General features: G+C 38.7%; 1 pseudogene across 1 annotated transcript; it reads left to right on the top strand.

The window, feature by feature from the left end:
- The first annotated feature begins 2,089 nt into the window (after positions 1-2,089).
- Positions 2,090-8,589, top strand: LOC137738016 (uncharacterized; annotated as a pseudogene). The gene is made up of 3 exons (XR_015955134.1): positions 2,090-2,397; positions 2,714-4,331; positions 8,010-8,589. The product of XR_015955134.1 is annotated as an uncharacterized LOC137738016 (transcript).
- Positions 8,590-19,796: the final 11,207 nt, after the last annotated feature.

Raw genomic sequence — 19,796 nt, 5'->3', positions numbered from 1 at the left:
ATTAATTATACGAAACGTTCGTATTGGGCGTTTAAGTTAGTTTTGGGCTTCGGGGCACAAAAACGTTTTGGTCCACAAGGCCCATTATGTTTAAGTTGTATGACAACTAAAACAAAATGGGCAATTAAGCCCAATAACTACATAGAGGCCGGCCATAAGGGTGGAGGGTAGTGAACTTGGCTTAATTGCAAGTTTGCCACTCCATTGTGAGGTGGTATAAAGACATCTTTATAGCCATTTCATCCTTAGGGTTTTCTAATTGAATTTGGGTGAAACCTATTCTCTCATTTTCTACATAGAGGCCGGCCACCTTAGGTGAGGAACATCTAGCAATCTTTCTTCCCTAAGTCATCCATTTTCATCTTCACACAACATCTTTGGTGTGGAGACTTAGAGACACCAAACTTTTGGTGTTTTTGGAGAACAAATCCTCAAATCCTCAAAGAAGAAAAGGAGCACTAAAAGGGAGGAAATCACAAGGAAGATTCAAGGAGCAAGGAGGTGACTTGAAGGCCCTCCACTTGGGTGAATCCCTTGTGCAATCAAGGATGAGCTCCAAGGGTAAAGAATCTCTAAAATTCTTATTCTCTTTAATATTGTTAAAGAGTCTTATGGTTCACCATATACTAGGCTTTGAAAGTCATGGGTTTTATGAATTGTTTTTGAATGCATGCCTACTTTAAAGTGTTATTAGTTTGCATATGTATTCAAATGTTCTTACATGTTCTTAGCTAGGACAAAATTTTTCCTTCACCTTTGTCACTCATCTTCTTCCTTAACCATCCTTGGTGTCGAAACTTAGAGGTCTCCAACTTTGGGGACTTTTGGAGAACCCAATTCTTCCATCCACATCCATGGAGCCAAGGAGTAAGGTGACAAAGGAAAGAAGGCCCTCACATGGGTGATTAACCTTTGCTAAGCAAAGAGGTGCTTCAAAGGTATAAAGAAATCTCAACTCTTTTTCTTAGATCTTGAGTTGAGTATTGGTTCATCATAACTACTAGGTTTTGAATTCATGGGTAAAGTTTTGCTTTGAGTGCATACAAGCATGATTCCGCCTTTTAATTGTTAATTGCATGCATAGACTTTGCTCAAATGAACTTGTTTTCACAAATATTTCCTTCAAATTCATCTTACAAAGAACCGATATATTCCATGAATCATTAATATAGGAACTTGGAATTAAACACCCTACCTTAGTAGCCTCCAAAACTGAGCTGATGCTTAGGGTGCCGAAAAAAGCCTGCCTAAGCTTCAATCGCCCGAAAAAATGGAAATTTTTGGAAAAAACATGAAAATATGGTACAAAAGTGTTATCTTCAAGGATGTAAGACCTTGACTTGAGCTCATCCCAAAAACCCCGACCTCACTGTTCAGAGCTCTCTCTTGACATCCTTGTGTTTGAAACCAGAGCTCCCTCAACCCAAAACCCCCCACCTCTCTTCTGAGCTCTCTTGACTTCCCTCTCTTTGAAACCTCTCTTCTGAGCAGTCTCTCGACTTTCTTTTCTTTTGAAATCAGAGCTCAGAGATCTGAGCTCAACCCAAAAACCCAAAGCTCACAGCTCTCTCTTGACATCCCTCTCTCAACCCAAAAACTCAGAGCTCACAATTATGATGCCATCAGATGTAAGTTTTTACAATTTATATGTGTATATTTTTGTCATTTTGCTTTTGTGCATGATGAGTAAGTTGTGTGTATGACCGGTTTGTCTTATTTTGATCTCAAAAATAAGAAAATGGCCCATTCTCGTCAATTTCCCTTTAAATTATTTAATTAAAAAAAAATATTTTCTCTGGTTTTACTAAAGAGAGAAGAAAAATAATAAGAGGAGATGGGAAAGCAGGTTCCTTCCCTTGTCTCTGGTCACTTGTGTTCTTTCTATGTTTCAGTCGGAAATGGATCCTCTTTAGATCTATTCTCCTTAATTCTCCTCATCAAATAATTTGGATTCTTGAAATTTGATCCAACATCTAAAATTATTATAATTTTTAAAATGAACTTGTGTTTTTAACCGTTGAAGTAAATTTTAATGAGCCAAATTGTTTAAAGATTAGATAGAAAGGATCCGACGAGGATCCCTTTCCGCTTCAGTCAAATTGTAAAACAAAAGAATTTTAAAAGAATGACAGCAGCTGCTCCTGCTGCTCTCTCTCCCTACTCCAATTCCTCTTCCTAAATCCTAACCAATTTTCGCAAAGGAAAAAGGCCTCTTACTCTTATCAGCTAAACTCTTTCTACCCTCTCTGGAGCTTCTAAGAGAGAGAAAGCGTAAGAAACGGAGAGAGAGAGAGAGAGTTGTGGGTGGGTGGGTGGTTTAAGTGGCTGAGTCTCTTTTGTTGCAATCTTGGTCTCTTTGGGGGGTCACAGAAGACCAAAAAGAAGCAGCACAACAAGGTGAGATTTCTTGCCCTCCCACCGCTGATACTTTTCTTAGGCATCAACTATCTCTTTCGGTTTTCTTGTGCCATCTCTGTCTAATTTGATTTGGGTTCGATTCGTTTCTGGAAAAAGATTGCAACGAATTCATCAATTTCTTGATCATTTATGAACTGGGCCTTTTTCGTTTTTCGAATTTACTGCTTATAATTAACAATTAGGTTCTGGTCATACTGTAGGGTGTTTTTAAGTTCTAATTTGGGGCGGTGCTTTTAACTTCTGATTTTGTTTCCGTTATTAAATAATTGATTGGGTTACTGGCTGTGTGTATTAGTTCGGTTTGTTGTTATATACTCCTGAGGCATGGCTGGAATCGTTGTGTCGAAGTATGATCATAGCCCTGTACACAAGGCCATAGTCACGAGGGATTATGCCGGTCTCAGGAGGATTCTAGCTGGCCTCCCGTGGCTTGGTGACCCTGCTGAGATTCGAACTGAATCAGCTTCATTAGCTGAGGAAGAGAAGGCTGATGCCATTGCTGCCGTCATTGACCGGCGAGATGTCCGAAACCGTGAAACCCCTCTTCACTTGGCTGTAAAACTTGGTGACCAGAAAGCGACCGAAATGCTTATGGTTGCCAGTGCGGATTAGAGCTTGCAGAAGGAACATGGATGGAGTGCACTCCAGGAAGCAATTTGCAATAGAGAAGAAGCAATTTCCATGATCATAGTTAGGCACTACCGGCCACTGGCTTGGGCAAAATGGTGCAGAAGGTTACCTCGTTTAATTGGAACAATGCGGAGTATGAGGGATTTCTACATGGAAATTACATTCGACTTTGAGAGTTCTGTTATACCTTTCATTTCTAGGATTGCCCCATCAGATACTTACAAGATCTGGAAATTGGGTGCAAATTTGAGAGCAGATATGACATTGGCTGGTTTTGATGGTTTGCGAATTCAGTGTTCTGATCAGAGTGTTCTTTTCCTCAGTGATGAGTCTGACGATGGTATGGTGCCTCCCGGGTCACTTTGCATGATCTCGCACAAGGATAAGGAGGTGATGAATGCTTTGGATGGTGCTGGTTCTCAAGCAACTGAAGAAGAGGTTCGGCAAGAGATGGTTGCAATGTCTCACACTAACATATTCAGGCAGTACTTTTACCTCAGATGACCTGGAGGTGGCAGGAGAAAACAGAAATGGTTGCCCGTGGAAGGCCAAGGTATATGATATGCATAATGTGGTTGTGAGTATCAAATCTAGAAGAGTCCCCAGGGGATGACTGATGACGAGCTCTTCTCATCCTGCAATGAAAATGAAACAGAACGTGAGCAGTTTAATGATATTCTGACAGAGGATGAGACGAGGCAACCTGAAAATGCACTTAAATTGGATTCGTCAGAATTGTCAAACGAAAATGGTGATGAGATTATTGAGCATCGTCATAGTTGTTACGATCACAGGGAGATTCCTATTGAAGATGTTAGCAGTGGTAGAAATGGAGAGAATAAGCAGGAAAAGAAAGGATGGTTTGGTGGATGGAGGAAATGGGGTACTAAAAATGAAGGGCAGAAAAAGATTGTGCCGCCTGAAGTTCTCTGTGTAGATGAGAAGGTGAGTGATGTGCCAGGGGATTCTCTTTCAAGAAATCAAAGCAGTCCCGGAAGAGTAATGTGGACATTATTGTGAAGGGTGATGATCACCAGAGAGGAAGGGATATGAATGCATCTTCTTCCACAAGTTCTGATAAGAGGAATCGTCACAAGGGTGCTAGCAAGGAGAATGAGTATAAGAAGGGATCGAGGCCAATACTCTGGCTTTCCCCGAACTTTCCATTACAAACAGAGGAACTGTTGCTGTTACTTGACATTTTAGCAAACAAGGTTAAGGCAATTCATCGTTTGAGGGAGCTGCTTACAACCAAACTTCCAATGGGTACATTTCCAGTCAAGGTATGCCACCTTCCCATTATCATTTTGTTACCTAGTGTGGTTTATGGTTTCCTAGATGCACCCTTGTTATCTTTTCCTTTTTATCAAACTTGTTCAGAAAACATTTTGTTATTTTCTTTTTTAACCATGCCTGGTTCTGTTGTAACTGTAAGAGTAGGATGTGCTCTCATTTGAATGCTTAACTATTTTAGGGCTTTTCGTTTGAGCCTGAGGCGCCATAGAAACACGGTCATGTTTTAACCCACTTGGTTAGCCTAACGGAGGAGCACGTGTCAACCTTTTAAGAAATGGGGACTCACATTGTAGTTGTTGCACAAAATGAGATCTGCATGTTGGAAACTTTAGTTAACATATCTATATATTGTCATAGACATTTGAACCTTGTTGTCTGATTATCACCTGACCTTTGGCACATGAACCTACGAGTTGACGCTTTTATGAACTCAGTGCCTCTGCTGCATTCGTCATAATTAATTTCTTTGAGGTCTGAATTTGGTCTACGATTGAGCAATAGAATGATAGACAGTGTTTAGTTGTTAAAGAATGATACTGCAAGTGTCTTCCCTATAATTTCATATCTGAGCAATCAGAAAAATCAACTTATTGGAGCTTAATTATTAAAGAGCCAATAACAGACTAAATTGACTTGTCAGTGCCTAAAAACTTGTATCAGCGGGATCAAGTTACAAAGTCATCTCTACGATACTGTTATATCTAACAATGCAAATATTGTTCAGTAAATGCAGACGTTGTTTTCCATAGGCATGACTGTTTTACTCAAAATGTAATTATTAAGTGATAGTATATAGAGTCCTGGAAGGCTGTAACCATATATTTGTGAGAAGAATAAATTAACCAACCAAATCCTATGAGGCTATCAAATCTTATCCTTGCAAAAGTTCTCTTTTGATATTTTTTGAATACTCTCAACATGTACTTAAGTCTTATAATGGAAATGTTAAATCACCACAATGTCTCCTAGAAAAGTACCACATCTGAAATTGAAGATTCTGGAAGGGTACAACATGCATTATGACTAATGCTGGAAACAAGGATCCCTATTTTTATAGATTATTATGAGTTATAATGAGATCACTTATACATAATGTGCACACTGAATGTTTGTACTCGATGATTTAAGGTTTGATAGTTTAAGCCTTTTAAGGCAAACCTTATTACCACTCTGTTGCAGCTTCTTGTACTCAATAATGTGAGTGCATAAAAATCATGAACTATTCATTTTGCAGCGCAAAAAGGCCAAATAAGTGCTAGCAGAAGTACCTCATTTTTGTAGTATTAAGTTATATGAAGTTGTTGAGTTCATGAAAGGATTTTTACCACCTGCAAAAGTAGGAATAAAAACGCTTAAAAATACTTGCAAGAAAACAAGGTAGTTACAATATCAAAGTCTCAAGCAAGGTCGTTTCCACATGGATTGATTGAATAATTTGTATTTAAACTAGTTCTTAATTAATTAGATGAAACAAGGTTTTGGAAAATGTTGATTTTGAGACAAAAAATAATAAAAACGAATTTAATAAAAAAAATTAAATACAAACAATTAAAGAAACCAATTTGAAAGGGAACAATTTTTTAAAATAATGATAAAACGACACTAGGGTTCCACCGTCACCTTAACAATCCTATATAGTTTTACCAATTACTTATGAATTACACATGCAACTTTGAAGGTTAGGTTTTCCTGATGCATATTCTACTTGTGGCATTCAAGCTACAACTTATATCAAACATGCAATCCGTATGTGGCATTTAGATCAAATGTAAACATGCATGACTCATTACGCTTTGTGATTTGAAAAGCCATGCAACCCCTAAGATGTGGTATTTGCCCTAGGTGAAATCACAACTCAAGAAGCAATACTCAATCCTCTGGTGGCATTCCGATCGAATTGCATCCGATTACTTATCTAAACATCCTAATGGTCGTGAATCATTAAGACACAAAAACAGTTTAAACACGGTGGTTAATAATTCAAAGCATGCAAGCATAATATTATAAGCAATTAAATAAAGACTACATATTCATGTTAAGACTCAAGGTGTCGTCCTATCAAATGGAATTTAGTTATGAACAACCATAAAACAAAAGGAATTTTTATTGAAATAGAAAAAGGATAGAAAACACCTTGAAATACAAATCGTCAAAGCCTAGCTAAGTTCTCCAAATCGATGCGTTCCTTTCCTCTCCAGTATTGCGTTCCCCTAATGGCTAAATAGCCTTATTTATACTACTAAAAAATAAAACCCTACCTAGGAAAGGTCTTAGAATAACTAGGAAACAAAATGAAATAATAAACTAGCAAATAAAAGGTTTCCTATTTGAACTGAAAAATGGACTTCTCATAAAATTAGACTTTTGACCGACCAAATCAACTCTAATTATGTCATCTTGACCTCCAGAATACCCAAAACATCCAGAAATGTCAATTTGGGAAAGCTGCGCGCTGGATCTTCTTTTCTTCACCTCGGTCAAACGGCTTGGTAGAAAAGTCTGAAACATTGATACAATCATTTTGAAAGACTCACGAACATTCTCTAATTGGAATCATTCAAAAATTCATCCGTTTGATCACTTTGTAATCAAGAGGAAGTTGAATGTCCTACATTGAAAATACATAACAAATTATCAAAGTTCTACCAAAATAACTAATAAATTATTACTAAGATTAGGGTAAAATATATAGTATATTATCGACTCATCAGTTCACAGTGTGTTTTCTTCTCATTTCTAGTTATGAACAGTTCTAATATAGAAGGTTCCATATGATTTTAGCTAGAAACATATTATTTCTCAAGTCGTTGGATGAAACTCGAATAATTAATAGGAAAAATGCTGTTAACACTTAACATACATACTGTTATGTGAGAACCTTAAGTTTGTTGGTAGAAAGAAGAAGCAGGTGGTGCTAGGAAGGTGTGCCAGCATGGCTATTTTTTGGGTGTTGTGGGGAGAGAGGAATAAGAGGATTTTTGAGAATGTTGTGGGTGAGGAGGTGGAGTGCTTATGGGAAATGGTGCGATTTTGGGCTTTTGTGGGCATCAGTGGCTTCGGAAATTATAGAATTGTCATTTTCTTTTTCTATTATTTGGTCTAATTGGGAAACCTCTGTACTGTAGTTTTGTGTTTTATCTTAGAAGTGGACATTTTGTTCACCTATGTTGTTCCATTGTTTATTTAATTAAAAGTTCTGTTTCTTACCAAGAAAAAAACAGACGTACTGTTAAAGTTTTCTTCTATTAACTGATGGATGTTCATCCAACAACTTTGAGCATGGTATGGATCTTATTGGACTTCTACGTGAAAAATTTATGCATCCATACGTAGAGTAGTAAGCTTCATTGTGTAATTATTGCTTTTGACCACTTTATCTGATTGTAGTTTTGTGTGTGAAGGAAGATATATTTTTATTTATATGCTTTGTTTTGTAGGAAGAAAGATATTTACTGCAGTTTTTTCAAGCATATGGCAAAATGATAGGAGCCTCTTGGCCAATCGCCGCCTGCTTTATTTCATAAACCTGTATTCAACTCTGCGCTTACCTTTATTGTTGGACGATAATTTAGAAATTTTGTTGTAGAACTTGTTAATCTTATGCTCTTATTTTTAAGTATTTAATGAATCCATTTTCTGAGCATTCTTTGTGTGTTTACATCAAGGTTGCTATCCCAGTGGTTCGTACTATCAGAGTAATTGTCACGTTCACAAAGCTTGAAGAATTAGCGCCAATGGATGAGTTTGCAACACCGCCATCAAGCCCCCTGGAAGGGAGAGCCCAGGTTCGATGCAATCGTCAAGTTCATCTTGGTTTCAGTGGATAAAAGCTCCTTACCAGCGCTCTAGCTCGTCAGCTACTGGTTCTTTCAGTAAGATAGAAAGTATTCAAGACCCGTTTGCAATTCCGTCAGAATATACATGGGTTTCTGTGGAAGCAAAGAAAAAGAAAATGAGGAGAAGAACAAATCAAAAAGGGGAAAAGTCAGAGTCACCAAAAATGAGGTCAGTGAGGGTGGAAACGAAGACCCAAATGTGAAGAGGATTGATTTAGCTCACCAAAAGGAACTCAGCAGATACCAAATAGAGAGAATAGTATTTCATTATTCCGCAATTTCGCCATACTGTAAGTGTTGGATTTATCAATATAAATCAACCTTTAAGTGGTCTACTACATGTAATAGGAATGTAATATTGGCCAAATAATGTTGATTATGATTTGATCTCTTAAAGATATTAATCCTATATCGTGTGTCTTATATTGGAAATAGGATTCATGGAATCCTTAATTGACTATAATTATGATACTTAACTTAGAGGCTAAAAAAGTAAGTTTAGGTTTCCTTTATGGATGGAAACCTTAGCCTTTAGCTTATATATATACACACCAGTCCCTATAAGCCCTAGAACACACAACATAATACTTCCCATAGAGTAGTTGTATTCGGCTAGGCGTTTATAGAAGATCTTGGTGTTGCCGTGCTCTACTACTTTTGTGTTCGACTTCCATGGCCGCCATTGGAATCAGGTTAGTCACTCCTTCGTTTGTGTTTTAATTGTATAACCTTATATAAGGCTAACAGTAAGGAGAAAAAAAGACTGATGTTAGAGAAGGCTTAGGGTTGGTATACAAGTGAATTGTTGTTGTCGTTTCTCAAGTGAAAAGTTGAACTGGTATTATTGTGGGGGTGGTGTTTAGGTTAATATTTAACTTTGGACTTCGACGGAAGAAAGCCCAAAAGAGCTTAATAAAGGAGATTTTGCCCGAGGCCCAGAGTCAAGCCCAAATACCCCTCTCAAGACAATATGACGGCTCCCCATTTAATGCAAAGGCTAGGTGTTTACAAGAGAAGTGACAACCAATGGAAATCCACCTACTCCCAGCCTAAAAGCACTTTTTGAATGGGAGAACATGTAAAATGCTGATGACTCACTACCCTTCAATCACTTTCGGGCAAGAGCAGAAGTAGTATAGTCAGGTTAATTCGCCTATAAAAGGGGGAAGAGGGCCCAGAGATAAAGACACTCAACCAATCAAACAAACAAACATACAACTTGCCTCTCAGTCAAGCAAATACCCAAAAAACTGCGCTTTGTCCAGATTAGCCTTAGACTCCCCTTAAAAAGACATCTTTTGTCTAGTGTAAAAGCTTTGCTACCATTTCTAAATGTTATAGTATCGATTCTCTTATGTAAATTTGTTCACCACTCATCCTGCTTTAATACCCAACCCCTTGTAACTACAAAGAGAAGAGACCGCAAGACGTTTGAACCTGGCCCGACTCTCTTTGTTTTGTCTTTAAGTTAATAGATCTGGTGTTATGATGTATTCCCCAGTATATATTCAATTCATTTCCAGTCTTTTGATGAACCAAAGTTCCATCAGTTCTCAAACCTGGTTTATTTAGTGGTTTTACTGTCAAAAGAAGACTAAATATGATTTAAACTAATGACTTGATCAGATCTAGACCTTTACCCTTTAAGCATACAAGATAACCAACTAAAATTCCTTGATTTCAAGGCATAGAAAAGAACTTAATGTAGACTTAACTCATCTACGACAATCCTTTGATAACAAGAAGTCAGAATAACTTGGGGCGCAAGTAATCGGCTTAAATACACTTGTTCTACATCTGCCATACTGAGATGGCAGTGGCACGCCTAAGCACTTAGTTAGTTTTGATTGTGAGCCTCAAGGCCTATACCTAAGGCCCACGAAGCCACCTTTCAAAACTAACTTTGTCCTCTTCTTGCAACATCTCGGCAAACCAGAGCCCGATAATCAACCAAAGTGCCAACTCTTCGGGGAGCTGTGTGCTCGAGTCATGGACCCCTCCTAGTGAGATTTCCTGCTCGAACAGGTGGGAACAAAATTTAGGAAAAATATTGTGACTCTTGCTACAGATGGTTTGATCACCTTAATTCATTTGATTTGCATATAAGGGGGTTATTAATTCAGAACATACTCAACAGTCAATAGTGGCTGCTTTTTACTCTTCGAAAATTTGGAATGGAGGCAGAACCTTGTAATAATTCATTTGATTTGGTTTTTAATCAATTCTTCTATTTACTTTTTTTCTTTCAATTTTTACCCTTTGCTTATATTTCTTCTCAAGAGATCTATGTCAGAAAGAGAACGAGTAGCAATTTGGGATGACAAGGACTTGGATTTCTAGTGTAACCATTAAACCAGCAGTGAGGATCCTCGCTAGATCCTCTTTGTGAGGATTCTGGGGATTCTCCAATCACATCCGTTTATCGTACTTTGTACGATCAGTTTTTGTCAAGTATTGTTTATATTCAATTTTAAATAAAAAAAATTACAATGATTTTTTACCGTACGATGTATGATAAACATATGTGATTGGAGGATCCCTATGGTCCCCACAAAGAGGATTCGACGAGGATCCTCCTGGATTAAACCAGAACCTAGTTATAGAAAGTGCTTTTATTGGTAAAACACGTTTTTATTGAAAATCCAAAGTGCTTTCTAAAGACGCTTCTACGATCTAGAAGCGCTTAATGTGGTCAGAAACATTTTTATTTCTAAAATGTACTAAGTTTTTAACCATCAATATCATATAATGGAGTGGGAGGATGAGGAGGATTTGGGAGTGAGAGAAACGAAGCTTCATTTGCTTTCACCACAACTGAAATTATTACCACAAGTTTCCTCATAATTTTAGTCTTTTACTAAGAGCAAGACAACAAACAATATCTCTTCAAATTCCTTCAATCATTTTTCAATTTAAAATCCCATTGTTCATCAACCAATTCATTCTAATCCAGTCCAGTATTTTCAATGCTATTGTGAATCTCTGTCACCAATATCGACAAGTATTTTCTCACTCTCATTCTCTCCATTTGAAGTTCTTCTCTTTTTCCCTAGCCTTTCAACTCAATAAATCAAGGGAGAAACAATAAATATAACAAGAAGATGACCTGTGGAATAAAAAATAATCCAAAAAATTATAGAGGTGACACATGGACCTTTAGGTAAAAAGGACAAAATTACTCTCAAGGCACATCGAGATTCCCACACGCATGCAACGGACAATAACGGCTCAATCAAGAAAGAGTCAAAGGTGATCAATATGGTATTTATTCAAACCCCTCTCATTACTCCTCATCAATCCCTTATTGATTTTATTCAAAAGATAACTCCCAAAACTTCATATTCAATTTAGGAATAATTGTCATGTTAATTGTAAGATATTATTTCACATAATATCTTGCAATTATTCTCCACTTACCACCATATATGGCCGGCTATTCCTCCACCAATAGGGTTGGCCACCCTCCTATAAATACCACTATTATCCCACTAAAATGGCAAGCCATTTTGGTATCCACAAACTCCAAAATACTTTCTTTTCAGAATTCTAATTTTGGCATTAGGGATTCTTCGGCCAAGGCCCCCCTCCCCCATTCATCGTGGGAGTGTGAGGCTTTTGTCCTTAATCTTAGGTGTTATTATTTTGGAAGTGTATTTTCGTCAAAGGAGAAGATGGCGGAAATTTGCATCCACAAATTGGTGCTTTCATTGAGAGCTTGATTCACACGCTCGAATTGGTGCTTTCATGGCAATCATTCCCAAATTATTCACAAATTGGTGCTTTTACGGTTAGGGCACACTCTGATAATCGACATGGACATCCTTCTAGGCGAAGTGTTCATTCGTGGCTAGACCCACAAGGGGCATCTTCCACCCTACATTGGAGTAGGCAGCATGACAGACGGATATAAGTAGTCACTCAATTCGGCTAAAGTTTAATCGACAGCCTACGAGTAATATGCTTGCCTGCCAAAAACGTACCACATGCACCGCAGCCGTGGCATAGACGAGCCGAGCACATGAAAGAGTAGCCTAGACCAGCAAGTCACAACCGGGGGCAGCCGAAAGATCCTGACTGAACAATTGCACGATTTCCAAAGCAACGAAGTCACTGACGAAGTGCTATGACGAGACATAACCAACATAAGTAAGTCACCTTTCTTAGTTCCACACCCTGCCGCCACAATTCATCGGGAGTTTCGATGAGCTTTCTTTGGTTTTCACCAAAGAGTATTCATCCTATCGCTCGATCAAGAAGAAGTCCGACCACTTGTTCAATTTCCAGAAGAACCTAAAGGAGTCACTCTACGACTATGTGAAAAGGTTCAAAGTAGAGAACGCGAAGATAGTCGGATGCAAAAACCAGATAGCTAGTGCAGCCTTCCAAAAAAGACTCCCTAAAGACTATCCGTTATTCGGAGAATTGATCATAGGAGAAGATCTAACTCTGGCAGACTTATTCGATGTGGCAGAGAAGCATGCACTTTGGGATGAGGCTCAGTGAGCAGACAAGGACCCTAGCAGCCTTGAAAAGAATCGGCAACAGCTCAAAAGAAAGAGGACAGATAACACCAAAAGTAGGTAGGAGGCCAAGCGTAGGGACTGATCCTTGACTAAAGGAGGCCTGACACCCAAAAACTATATGAAGTTCTCAATCCCAATCCACCATATCCTCCACGACATCAAGAGCGAATCATGGTTCAAGCTACTAAAGCAATCAAAGGGAGATACCTCCAAATTGGAGCACACCAAGTACTACACATTTATCGAGGTCCCAGTCACACAACTGACGATTACTACACTTGGAGGAACTACCTAGAGAAGCTAGTGAAAGAGGGCAAGGTTGACAAATACTTGGACAAGCTAGCTGTACAGCCTAGAAGGAATGCAGATGCCGACGAAGAACCACTAACCAAGACAATTCGGACCAATGGCATTTTTCATCGATCCAAGGACTTGGGGACCATTAACAACTCTAAGAAAAGGAATATCCAACAGGCTCTATTAGTCTCACAGGTCTAGGCAGTTGACACTTAACCTAGACCTATGGTTGGCTTCACCGAGCAGGATGCTAAAGGTGTTGACTTCCCACACGACCATGCACTAGTGATATCTATCCAACTAGCCAATGCTATAGTCGACAGAATGATGGTTGATAACGGAAGTGTGGTCAACCTACTTCAGCTCTCAGTAATTCAGAAGAAGGGTCTGGAAAACACAATCATATGCCAAGCAGAGGTATTCACCGGATTCATTGGACACACCTCGACTACCATTGGCAACATTACACTTGACGTGAGAATACTACCAGTTGTCTCAAAGAAAATGTTCACGATAGTAAGCGACCTATCTTCTTATAATGGGATTCTAGGGCGACCTTGGTTGATAAAGTTGGATGTCATAACCTTCGTCAATTATCAAAAAATTTGATTCTGCATCTCGTGAGGAAGAAAAGGAGAAATCAAGCCTGACCAGGCCATATCTTGACAATGCACTGTGCAAGTATTGAAGGAGTCAAAGAAGAAGACATTTACCCCCGTAGAGGCTACCAAAGTTCAAAGGGACGACGACACTACCCAATAATAGTTAAAGCAAATGGATCAAGAAGATGGTGTCCAAATCAATGCGCCAGCAGATGAGACGGGATGGAAACCCAAAGAGGATGTCGGGCACATCATTCTTGATCCCCAGCAGCAGGAGCAAAACAACTAGAATCGGCTCACATCTGAGCCCGAAGGAAAAACAAAAAAAAAAAAAAAAAAAAAAAAAAAAAGAAAAAAAAGGAGTTCATGGTTTTCTATAGGGAAAATTGTGACATCTTCGCATGTTCACCTTCTGAGATGCCCGGCATCGACCCAAAGGTAACTTGCCATAAGCTGCACGTCGAACCTGCTGCCAAATTGGTGATCCAAAAGAGTGGCAATCATTAAAGTGGAAATCAACAAGTACTGGAGGCCGAATTCATAGAAGAGGGTGCAGCGAGACAAATGGGATGATAAGTACCAAAAAGCTTTCCAAGACCTAGAGAAGTATCTCACATCACCTCCCTTACTATCTAAGCTGGAAGCAATGAATGACTTATACATCTACTTAGCAGTCTCAGAAGTAGCAGTGAGCTCTGCCCTCAGACGAGAAAAGCTAGGGGCTTAATTGCTAGTATTCTACACTTCTAAAGCTCTTCTCGATACGGAAACCAGATATCTGAAGATTGAGAAATTGATTTTGGCACTAGTTGTTGCAGCTCGAAAGCTCAGACCATATTTTCAAGCTCATGCAGTCATCGTCATGACTCAATATCCTCTAAAATCAATCCTACATGGTCCAGATGCTTCTCAACAAGTAATAAAATGGGCATTGGAGCTTGGCCAATACGGCTTAGTTTACAGACCCTGCATGGTGATTAAGGCCCAAACCTTTGTAGATTTCATAACATAATTCACACCTAACCTAGGCGACGCAATAGAGTGGCCCAACGACACCCCGAAGGCAACCGAGCACGCCATAGCCATGCCTGCCTCACCCGATGGTGACTTCTGGCATTTGCACGTTGATGCACATCCAACTACAAGGGCTCTGGAGTAGGCGTGGTCCTAGTCACCCTACTATGAGGCCTTTGAATGGCAATAATAATAGAGTAGTGCTATCCACACACCTATTTTAATTTTCGACTGTACGATCGAATGAATTGAAGAAGATCACTAGTCAAAATTAACAAGGGTGTATGGGAGATAAAAATATATGTTGAGTAGTACTTTCGTAATTATAAGCACCAGAGCAATCCACCACTTACCAAAGAAAGTATAGACTCCTTAATTTCCACATGAAACTAGTTTACCACCAATTTACTCGTAAGGGTATGTTTTAAGAATTCAAGCAAAGATCATTCTTGTGGAAAAATTAGCAAAAATCTCTAGCATAACAAATTTTAATTAAAAACAAAGCTGATCAATATTCTGAATTCCAAAAATTGTCTAAATTCAAAGACAACATAATCACAAGGGTAATGCTTAGGAGACTAAATTTGTCGATAAAATTTTGTAAACTACATACATGGAAGTTGATAGTTGGATTATTATTTAAGCATTAATAAACATGCTCATTTCTGTGACAACCCATCCCTGCCTTTAAAATTTTCTTAATTTTAAAAGTGTAATTTACGAAAATGCCCTAGAGGCGAAGGTTTTGACTTTCATTGACCAACGTGTAGTGAGACGTATTGAATATTCTTTTTAGTGTACTCCTGAAGTACTCAACGATACAAACGTGTAAGCGCAAGCAGAAGTGAATTCGGAGTTACGGTTAAAGTTTTATAAAGTTACGAACCGAAGGTATTTTGAAGAAACAACTATTCTAATTATGTAATATTATATGATTGTATACTAAATTTGAGGACACATGTGTGTGTGCGGGTGTGGCCGAGAGAAAAGAAAGAAAAGGAATCAGGGAGAAGAAGAAAGAAGGAGGGAAGGCCTACTGCCCAATCCAGAAGAGGAGGGAAGTGAGGGACCAACCAGAGAAGAGAATAAGGAAGGGAAGGGAGGGAGAGGAGATACGCCAGATCCCCTTGACCCGTTCTTCCCCATCGGACCCGCGCGACCCTCGGCGGTTTTCCATCCTTTTCCATCGATTTTTCCGGCAACTCGAACTTCGCCACCACCTGAAAATGAATCATCATCCTTCCCTCTTCCATTTCCATGCAAAACCCAGTTCCTTTAACCCCAATTTGAGGGGAATTGAGATATCAAACCCGTGGGGGTTCCGACGGTTGCCACGGCAAAATCTACCATTTGTGAAGCGTTTCCCTTCAAGTACCACCATCAAAATACTCCTCAGGAGGTCAGGAACAATGCCTAATTAGTGGTGGAAGCATCGGAGTTGATTTGATGATGAATCTAAACACCCAAATTCTAGGGTTTTCCGGCGGATTTGATGAAATTGGAGCCTTTCCAGGCCAAATTTGCTTTAGCCGCAGGTATACAGTTTGATCTACTTTTTGAGATCTTCATTTCTATATTTTTGAGCATTCTTAGAAATGGTTGGATTTCCGACGAGTTGGGGTGACTGACCGACACTCACGGCGGCGCATGGCCAGTGGGCCACCAATGCTATTTTTAGGCTATGTTAACTGTCTTGAATTCAGTTTTGATATTTGAATAGCGTAGGTTGATCGTTGGAACCTAAATTCTCTACGATACGTTAATAGGTATTTATATGAATCGACGATCCGACCGTTGGATCGTCACCAAACTTTGTTACATTGTAGTATGTGATAATTGATGAATGTAGGAACTTAAGGATTGGGAATCCAACTTACAGATCTTCCCGAATTGGATTTGTAAGTTCATAAAATAAAACGTTAACCGCTAATCAGCTTTGGAAATTGGCGGAGATCCAACTGTTGGATCGTAATGAAACTTAAGTGTGTTTTTCTAGAAGCATATTGTGTATCATGAGAAGTTGCGGATTGGAAATCTGAGATGCGGATCTTTTGGATCGAGTTTTGTAGGGTTGTGGACCCTATCATCGATCTTCGATCGACGGTTGACCTTTGGTCAAATTATTCTAGAAGGTCCTTAAGGATATGTTTTATGTAAATTATGTATTCTATCGGTAAGAACTCTGAGACGTGATTTGATAATTGGTCACAGACAACGATAGTTCGTGATGTCTCGATATTCGTGCGAGGGAATCGTAGTGCGGACCTAATGTGAGTGGGGCGTTACAGCTTATGCATTTTATGCCATATTATATATATATATATGTATATAATTGAAAATGCTATGACATGGTTGAGTATTAGATTGCATCATGGTATATCCATATGTATATTACCTACACATAATTATTGTGAATGCTTTGAAGTGCAAAGGGGAACACAGGACACCCAGGTAAGTTCAGGTGAGTTTATGGTATTAGTTGGATTGATGGAGTTATAGCATGACCACATTTATGTGTTAGGCAACTCCGACACTGTCGTATTGGTTGCCCATGAGTTGTACATGTTATATTGAGATGCATTGAGAGCTCATAAACTTGCACCCCGGTGTTAGTGCTCCCACCCGTGGCCAGGGCACAGTCCTTCACGTGATGTTCACCTCCCGCATCCTACGCTCACCTTGGACTTAAGGTAGGTGCATAGGCATGTCATACAGACCACTATAGGTGGTTCCGACTCGTAGGTGACCCACGATTATTCGCACAATCTTCACGTGATCGTAGCACTTGAGCGTACTTATTTACACCCAGTCCTGTCGTACAGACCACTAGAGGTGGTTCTGACTCATGTGCAGGGATGTTTGATGAGCTATAGATTAAGTCGTACAGGTCACAATAGGTGACTCTTGACTTATATGCTAGCATTGATTGATGAGATATGGATAAGTCGTACAGGTCACTATAGGTGACTCCCGACTTATGTGCTAGCATTGATTGATGAGATATGGGTGCAGTCGTACAGGGCACCATAGATGTTTCAGACTTGCATGCTAGAATGGGTTATTAAGCACCTGATTAATTTTATTGCTAATGAGATGGTGAGTAGTGGTATATTTCTTGATTTTATAGTTGTATACATTTGATTTCATACTTCTACGTAGTATGATTTTCTGGAAATTATACAGGTATTACTGATGTGAAAATTAACTTGACACACAAATTAAACCCTAATGTTAACAATCGTAGTATATATGTAAGTAGGCATCGTTCTAGACTGGAGATTAACTAGGGATGCTAATCAACACAAATAAGACTTAAAACACTAAATTAGACTCTATAGACTCAAAACTGACTTAAAACACTCAAAACAGTAACAAACAATCAAAAAGACTCAATTCTAGACCTAGCAAGTGATTTTTACGAAAATAAGACTTAACTTGACTCAAGAGACTAAAAGAAAATAGATTTTGACTCAAATAACAAGACTCAATGGAAAGGGGACTGTTTTTAACGAATTTAAAACTTAAAACAGAAACTTTGCATAAAACACTTTATAAAAACGAATTTGGTGAATTGAAAAGGGTGAAAGGCTAGTTAGAGGATCCTTCTCCACACATGACATATGCATACAAACCAATTTCCAGTTATTATTCCTTTAGACTATGAATGAGAACACCCCAAGTTAACCGTGATAGCACAAATTAACCATCAGAATTTCCCTTAACTCATTGAATTGGATGGAATACGCATTGCAACCAAATTATCCTTATCAAGTTCCCTAACTATGAAAAGCATGATAGAAAGACATATCAAAGGTCATTAAGTTCTATGAAAACTATAAGCATTGACGAAGCATTCGTAACTATGAAAAGCATGATACTCATGCCAAGAATTTACTTAACACAATCATGACTAGTGACGTCCACTACTTGTGAATATAAGTTCATAATGATTAGGTGAAACTCCCTTATACTCTAGCATCAAATTCATGCATGCAAATTAAGTGTTGACCCTCAATCAACATACATAAACAAGTTTTGATAACTCAGATAAGCAAATCACATTCAAGACTCAAGAAACAATAACTGGACGTAATCAATTCATATAAAACATATAATCACGGCTTCGGATTCACCTCCAACTATAAAGAAATTAGTTCCTCCTGTTCATCATAATTGAAAACCAAATTGAAATAAACATCAAACTAAAACTAAGGATAGAAAGAACCCAAAAAGGCTCCAACACTTCAAAGTAGGCTTGCGGCACTCCCTTGGATGGTGGCAAGCATGGCACCCTTCTTCTCCTTCCTTCCTTGCTACATCACTAGAGAGATTTAGGTGTATGTGGTGTGAATTGTGGTGTGAGATGGCTGAATGAATGAATCCTTGAATGAGTGAATAGATGGATGCTTTTCTGCGGTAGAAACATGTATTTATATGCTAGGGTTTTGCACAATTTCTGAAGTTAAAAGGATTGCACAATCCTAGGGGAAAAGGACTAGGATTTGGCAGAAACCAAGGGGGAAAAGGTTAGGAACCTACGACAAGGATTTAGGCCTTCTAGAAAGGGTATTATGGCAGGTTTCTAGAAGAACAAGGGCTAAGGGGTGCGACACCAATGTAGGAGAAGGATAGAGCTTCTAGAACCTGATATTTTGGTGAATTAATATGAAATTAAGTCCTCTTTGCAGCTAGAATTAAGATGGAACAAGATTAGGTTAGGATAAGATAAGATAAGGTTGGATAAGGTTTGGATAAGATAAGGTTGTTTGGATAATGTTCCATGTTTCTTGCTCTTTCCTTATTTTCTTTGTCTTGAACTTGTTTCTCCAGATTTTTAGCATGTTCCTAGCCTCTTTTGACTTCAAATTCGTCCATCCACCTTGCTCCATATGCAAGCTATCCATTCCAAGCCCAAAATGCTCTAAAATGCACCAAAATGCACTTTCTTGCCTCTTTTGCCATTTAAACCTACAAACACACGAAAATAGCTTAAATCACTATAATAAATAGAAACTAACTTACTAAATGCAAGAAAACAAGCTAACTAAGTAACATAAATATGCTCCTATCAAATTCCCCCACACTTAGCTTTTGCTAGTCCCCAAGCAAAACAAAGAAAACAAAACACAACCTAAACCTTCCAACAATCACCTCAGGGATTTCCAATGAAACATGACATG

The sequence above is a fragment of the Pyrus communis genome, chromosome 13 (assembly GCF_041283825.1).
Source record: "Pyrus communis isolate YQ-2024b chromosome 13, ASM4128382v1, whole genome shotgun sequence".
NCBI lineage: Eukaryota > Viridiplantae > Streptophyta > Magnoliopsida > Rosales > Rosaceae > Pyrus > Pyrus communis.
This window is presented reverse-complemented; position numbering and strand designations above follow the sequence as displayed.